The sequence below is a fragment of the Vombatus ursinus genome, unplaced genomic scaffold, assembly GCF_900497805.2.
Source record: "Vombatus ursinus unplaced genomic scaffold, bare-nosed wombat genome assembly UNPS02014924.1, whole genome shotgun sequence".
In the NCBI taxonomy this organism is placed as follows: Eukaryota; Metazoa; Chordata; class Mammalia; order Diprotodontia; family Vombatidae; genus Vombatus; species Vombatus ursinus.
The window spans coordinates 1,995,006-2,003,241 of record NW_020954702.1 but is presented as its reverse complement, the minus strand read 5'-3'; positions in this window follow the sequence as shown (position 1 = coordinate 2,003,241).

Sequence of the window (8,236 nt, the reverse complement as noted above, 5' to 3'; positions counted from 1 at the left end):
AAATGCTAGGTAAAGAAAAAAGAAATTGGTGGAATAAGCATAGGAAAAAATAAATAAAATTATAAATTTTTGAAGATGATGTCATGGTTTAATTAGAAAACCCTAGAATCAAATAAAAATTAATTGAAACAACTTCAGCAACATTGAAGAAAATAAAATAAACCCTTGTAAATCATTAGTATTTCAGTATATTACCAACAAAAACCAGTAGGAGGAGATAGAAAAAGAAATTCCATTAAAATAACTACAGAAAATAAAAAAATTGGGGGGGGGGTCTACCTCTTGAGATAATACAAAAACTATATGATAACAATTGCAAAAAACTCTATACAAATAAAGGCAGATCTAAATAATTGGAGAAATATTAACTGGTCACAGGTAGGCTGAGATACTAAAAAAATGATGATACCATCTAAATCAAATTTCTTATTCAATGCTATACCAAATTCCCAAAAGAATATTTTGTAAACCTAGAAAAAATAACAGAATTTTTTTGGCGCTACAAAATGTCAAGAATCTCAAAGGTAATAATGAAACAATGTGGGAAGGAAAGGGCTCTATCTGAACCAAATCTCAAACTCTACTACAAAGCAGCAGTCATTACAATGATTTGGTACTGGTTTCAAAAGAGATAGACTGATCAATTGAACGGATTAGATGCACAAGATAAAGAAGCAATGTAGGACAGCTAGATGGCTCAGTGGATAGAGCATCGGCCCTGAAGGCAGGAGGACCTGAGTTCAACTCTGGCCTCAGACCAAACATTTGATACTTACTAACTGTATGACCCTGGGTAAGTCACTTAACCCAATTGCCTAAAAAAAAAAAAAAAGCAATGTAACACAGCAGCAAACAAAGTATTGGATAAATCCAAAGACCTCGGTTAAAGGAGGAAATATGATTATATGACAAAGATGATACTATGTGATGAAAACTGCTGGGAAAACTAGATAGCAGTCTGGCAGAAATTACAAACACCTCACACCATAGAACAAAATTAACTCCAAATGGATATGCGACCCAGATAGAAAGGGTTTCATCATAAACAAATTAGAGGAACAAGAAAGGAAAGAAGGAAGAGAATAAACATTTACATAGTGTCAGGCACAGTGCTAACTGCTTTAATTACCTTTTGAATCTATGATTAGAGAAAGAGTTCATGACTAAAGAAGTGATAGATAAGATCATACAGGTGAAAATGAAAAAAAAATGAAAAAGAAAATTAAAACATTTTCCACAAATAAATCTAAGGTAGTAAAATTAGAAGAAAAACAGATTATAAGAAAAATTTTGTGTAGTAATTTTTTTCTGAGAAGAGTCTCATATTCAAGATATATAAGAAACTGATTCAAATTTATAAGACTAAGAGTCATTCCCCAATAGATAAATGGTCAAAGAATAGGCAATTTTCCATTCCCTTCCATTCCTTTCCCTTCCATTTCTTTCCATTCCATTCTGTTCCCTTCCCTACCCTTCTCTTTTTCCTTTCTTCTCCTTCCTCTCTCTCTTCCTCCCTCACTCCCTCCCTCCCTTCCTTCTCTCCCTCCCCCCTTCTTTGTTCTTTCTATCTTACCTAGGCTAAAAGTTCAATGGCCACTCATGGAAGAAAACTTAGCTGATTGACACAGGAGGTTTTTTTTTTTTTAACTTTGCTTCCAACCTAGGTGGATTTCCCCCTTCTCAGGCATCCTAGCTGTCCCTTACTAGTGGTGCCATTCTTTGAGGATACCTGATCAGCTCTAGCTCACTATAGCTCCAAATACTCAAGTTCAAAAGATCTATCAGCCTCAATTTCCCCAGTAGTAGGGATTATAGCTGTGCATCTCCTTCGCCCTGTAAACAGGCAGTTTTCAAAGGAAAAAGTCCAAGCTATTAAAAATAACATGAAAAATCCTTGAAATCACTAAGAATTAGGAAAAAGCAACTTTAGCCTGAAACCTGTCAGATTGGAAAAGACAAAAGAGGAAAATGATGAATGTTTGAGGACCTATGAAAAGAGGCACACTAATGCACTGTTAGTGGAGCTATGAATTGGTCCAGCCATTCTGGAAAGCAATTTGGAACTTTGTCCAGAAAGTTACCAAATTGTAGATACCCTTTAACTTACCATGTTACAGCACTACTAGACCTAAATCCCAAAGAAATCAAAGGAAAGAGAATAATCTATATTTACAAAATATCAGCTCTTTTCATGGTAGCCAAAAATTGTAACTAAGGGGCAGCTAGTCGGTGGCACAGTCGAGTGATATAGTGGATAGTGTATTGGTCTTGGAGTCAGGAAGAGCTGAGTTCAAATCTGACCTTAGACATTTATTAGCTGTGTGATCCTGGCCAAGTCACTTAACTTCTATTTCCTCTGCTGTGAATGGGGAAAACAAAAGCACCTACCTCCCAGGGTTGTTGTTAGGGTACCTGGCACATGGTAAGCACTACATAAATGCTGTTGTTGTTTTTAATGGCTAAATAAATTGTGACACATGAATGTAATGGAATATTATTGCACTGTGAAAGAGATGACAGTTTCAGAGGAAACTGGGAAGAAGCATATGAACTGATGCAGACTGAAGGTAGCAGAATTAGGAGAACAATTTATACAATACAATACAATACACTGATTAGATGGGGCAGCTAGGTGGCACAGTTAGTGGATAGAGCGCTGGACCTGAAATCAAGAAGACTCATCTTCCTGAGTTCAAATCTGGCTTCAGATATTCACTAGCTGTGTGACCCTGGGCAAGTCACTTCATCCTGTTTGCCTCAGTTTCCTCATCTATAAAATGAATTGGAGAAGGAAATGGCAAACCACTCCAGCACCTTTGCCAAGAAAACACCAAATGGGGTCATAAAGAATCAGACACAACTGAAATGACAGAATAACAACAAACAAAATAACACAATGATATAATGATACAGTATTATAGAGAAGAACATCTTTGAAATACTTTAGAACTTTGATCAACATAATAATAAACCATAACTCCTAAAGTATGAAGGGGAAGCAAAACACATATTCCCCTCCTAATAGAGAAGTGATGAATTTCAAATTCAGAAAGAGATATTCATTGTCAGATATGCCTAGTGTGAGTGTTTTGGCAGACTAAACCTTATATATGGTAATATTGCATTTGTATATGTGTATACGTGTATTAATAGACCGCTCACTTTCCACTATCTAAGGTATCTAAAGCCCTCTCTTATAACAAATATATAGTCAAACAAAATAGATCAGTGTATTGCTATATCTGAGAATGTGTGTCCTATTTCTGACATAGAGATCTATCATCTCTGTGCTGAGTCTGGGGTTATGTTTCATCTTCAATCTTTTGAAGTCATTATTGGTCATTACTTTGGTCAGAGTTCTGATATCTTTCATGATTGTTTCTTCTTATTTTATTACTATGGTTATCACATGAATTATTTTCCTAATTCTGCTTTTGATACTTATTTGAATCAGTAATATTCCTCAATACTATTTCATTATAGTAATATTCCACAATTTGTCAAATCATTCCCAAATGACTGGCCATATATTCTTTTCCAGTTCTTTGCTACAAAAGAAAAGTGCTGCTCTAAGTATTCCTATACCACAGTTTGTTCACTCCCCAATGGATGAACACCTATTTTGTTTCGAGTTCTTTGCTACAACAAAAAGTACTGCTATAATTACTTTTGTACATGGTGGGTGTTCTCCTGTCCTCACTCTCGTAGGGGTATATGCCAAAGAATGGTATCACTCAGTGAAAAGGTCTATAATACTTTTCAGGGGACCTAGCCACCATCTAATATACTGATGAGATAACCACCATGGTGGAACAATCTTTGGGTCTCCTTGAATTCACTATTCTATCAGATTTGGCTGTCATCACACAATCAGGGAACCAGTGAGCGAATTCCTTCATCATCCTATGGGTCAGACACTGTGTATAGAAAGAAAAAGCACAAGCAGTTTTGCCCTCATGGAGCTTACATTCTAATAGAGGAAGAAACATGATTTGAATAAGTATATACTGGATGCATACAGAAGATACAAAATAACCTTACCGGAAAGGCATTAATAGCTAAGGGGATTGGGAAAAGGCCTCCTGCAGGTGGCTTTTGAGCTGGAACTTGGAGGAAGCCAGGGATTCTAAGAGGTAAAAGTAAGGAGTTGGATTATTCAAGGCATTAAGTACATAGAATGCAAAAGCCAGAGAAGGTGGGAGATAGAACATCATGATCAAACAACAGTTGAGTAGATCCATATGACTGGATTGTGGAATGAAAAGGAATAAGGGGCTATGCTGTGAAAAGCTTAAATTCCAAACAGAGTAGTAATCCTGGAGGTAACTGAGAGCTTTGGAATTTACTGGGTTGGGAAGTCAATTTGCTTTCCCTTCTTTGGCTATGAAACCATTCTCTTTCTTTTTTTTCTCATTCACTGTTTTAAAATTTAAATTTTTTGTTACTTTTTAAGTTCCAAACTGTGTCCTTCCCTCCTTTCCCATCCTGCACTAGAGAAGGCCACCAGTTGCCATGGATTTACAAATATATAAAACCATACTATGCACACTTCTATTTATCATTATTTCTCTGGAGGTGGATTCCTTCATGGGTCCTTTGTAGCTGATCTGAGTATTTATAATACTCAGAATAACTTGGTTGTTCACAGTTGTTATTTGAAAAATTTTGCTGTTACTATATACAGTGTTTTCTTGGTTCTGCTCATTTTGTTCTTCATTATTTCATGCAAATCTATCCATGGTTTTCTAAGATCATCAAGCTCATCATTTCTCATAGCATAGTAGTATTCCATCACAATCATGTACCACAACTTGTTTGGCCATTCCCCAATTGATGGGCACCCCCTCAATTTCCACTTCTTTGCCACCACAGAGAGCTGCTATAAATATTTGAGAACATATGGGTTCTTTCCCTTTTTCCCTGATCATTTTGGGAAACAGACCTAATAGTGGTGTTGATGGGCCGAAGGATATACAGTTTTATAATTTTGGGGGCATAATTTCAGATTGCTTTCCAAAATGATTGGATCAGTTCACAGTTCCACCAACAGTGTATTTATTAGTGTCTCAATTTTTCTACATCTCCTTACTATTGTTAGACATTTGTCTAAATATTAGACATTTGTCATTTTCCCCTTCTATCATTTTACTCAATCTGATAAGTGTGAGGAAACCATTCCCTTTATAAACTTGGGTCCTATACTTCCAAATGCAAATGGTAGCTTCCTTTCACAGCAACTTTACCCCTCCCCCAAATCCTCATTGAGTCCACCATCTTGATATCCCTTTATCCCTTCCTCAACAGGAACTTGAGTAACTCCATTTTTCCTCCATCAGAGATATTGCCTCCCCTTAGAGTTTGAATGCATTCTTCCAAAGGCTCCACAGAATATACACACTTGTACTAAAACACAAACCACATATGAAATATGTAAATATACATATGTTTAATATATACTATATCTAACTAGTGAAAGAAATGGAGAAAAATTTACTCACTTTTTGAAAATTCTACTACCATTGTTGTGGGATTCACCAGCCAATTCAGTGTAAGGGTCCAGATAATCTGCGCAAAAAAAAGTCAAATAAAAATTGCCTTGAGGCAATTTCCTGTTGTTTTTCCCCCACTAAAATACACTCTTACCTATTAATCTCATATTTCTCTATTCAAAACATGAGCAACAAACATTTATTAAACTTTGACTGTGCAAAGCTATGGGGATACAGGCTCTACCTTTAAGAAGTTTATGTTCTTGCAGGAATTATTGTTATTATTATTTTTAGCAGATCTGCAATTTCATTGGTATAGGGAACTCTTGATAAGGAATCTCTCTGTGAAAGAGTACACTAGCACTGCTTCATAATTTTTGGTCAAGAAAATGTGTAGCAGCACTGAGAGGTTCAGCAATGTGCCCAGGTAAACTTGAACACAGGTCTTTCAGACTTCAAGGCTGGTTCTCTATTTACTACTCTTTGGTGCCTTTTCCCTTAAGCAAAATGTAAAATATATAAGTAAATTGCAAGATAGTTATGAATCTACTATTTGTAAATTCACTATCTTTTCTGCACGCTCAACCAGTCTTTGTCATTAACAAAAGTTAAATTTTAATCAAATCTTACCACAAATCCAACCTTTAAGAATTGATGATTTTCTAAATTTCAAGCATAGAGCTGATTAAATTTGTTGGCATTGTTAAATATTAGCATTTTTTATGATAAACAGTAAAGTGCCAATAAAGATGTAAATATCCATTAGAGTGTACCATGATGTAGATGTAATAATGGAAAGTCTCTCCTTTTGTGGTTGCTTGTTTAGTGCTTCATATTCCACCGAAGAGAAGAGGAAAGAACTGTGCTTAAGTTATTATTCAGTACATCTGTAATTATCTCTAGTTCCTAATTTCTGAAAAACACATGCTTCTTTAGTCTAACTTAGAGAACCACTGATAAGCAGTACAACCTACTCAACCGATAATTATATATAATAAAGTATTAATATGTATTTGACTATGAAAACAGCCCTTCAGTATATGTTAGACATGCAACATTATGCATCATTCTTCTCGGTCTGAGAATTAAGATAAGATTAAAATAAATAGGGAACTGAGAAATCATCATCTACATTCATTACGATGTGCTGTGATGAACATGACAGTGAAAGAAACTCATACACCTACCAGTCAGGTCTGTGGAGAGTTCAGGAAGGGTTAATTTTTTTTTCTGTGACACTGAAATTGAGGGCAGCTGTAGGTCATATTCACATCCCAGTCTCAGGAAAATGAACCTGTGAGACAGACCTAATTATCTGCTAAACCAAAAGCCAGTCTCAGTTCAATAACTTACGACAGACCTAGCAGCCAAATATAGTGTTACCATGGCAACATGGGGGGAGGGAGGAGCTTCTACTGCAGCAGAGAACAAGAAGGAAAAGAGGATAGTAACCTTAAATATGCTGTAGTCATTTGATCTTCGACAAGTCAGTTTGCCTACAAAATCAGATTATCCCCTTTAATATCTGTCTCTCCACTTTCATATTCTTTATAATTATGGAAAGGTAAAAATTCAATATCAGTAGCAACTGGCTAACTGGAAATTAATTTTAAAGTGAACAAAATTAATTGCCGGCAGCACTCTGCCCCTCCCATAATCCTAAACAGAGGTTAGCTAGGAAGGAGGTGGGTAACATGAAGCCTTCCTTACATACTAGTGCTTCATCATTGAATAATCATGAGTAATATTTGGCTTCCTAGAGTTCATGTTCATTCTGGCTCCAGTATCTTTCCGGCCTCATATCCTATACAAAGAACGAAGTTTGAAGGAATTAAGATTGTAGCCTTTGTTCACTTTAGTAGCAGTTAGGTGAAAGAGGTTTGAGAAGAAGCGATTCTCACGAAAGCATTGTGAGCCTGATGTTTCAAGAGGTGAGAGAAAGTAGAACTCGACATTAAAAGTAGATAAGAAATGTTAGGTTATTCATTACTTTTTCTTCTCAATTCCGGATCACTTCAGCTAAGATTATTTTTCATTTCAATGTTAAGGTACAATATGAGACTTTTTACTTTTGGGAGATGATATGATATGTACTTCTGGACTGAGTCTATGAGAATATTGGTGAAAACACTCGCTCATTATATATGTTAATGCACCAACAGGGAAGAACTTCATGTAAGATAGATTTGGAGTCAGTGGATCTGAGTTCAAATCTCACTTTTGTCACTTACTACTCGCATAGCCTTCAATATATCATTTAATCTCTCTGAGCCTTAATTTCCTCATTTTAAAAATGAGGTGCTTGAACCAAATGATTTCTAACATTCCTTTGGGGATCTAGATCTAGATCCTTATATTCAATTAATAACAAATAATCCATAGTTCAAGGACAGACTCTTAAATATTACATTATTGCCAAAAAGAAAGAAAAAAAGTGTGTTTATTACAGTGGAGAATGACATCACATTAATTGTGGTCTGAAGCCAATCATCTAGCAATTATAAAAATAGCCTCCCAAACATGTAATTTGTGATATAATAAACTACTCTTAGCACATGTCTACCTACTCTATAAAAGTTAAAAAATACTTTGGAATTTCATCATGCAGAAGGATGATATCAGGACTTTTACTTGAAAAAGAAACAACAGATCTTTTTCTTCAGCACTACTGTGATAGAACGACTCAGGACTTTACACCATCACACACACACACACACACACACACACACACACACACACACACACAC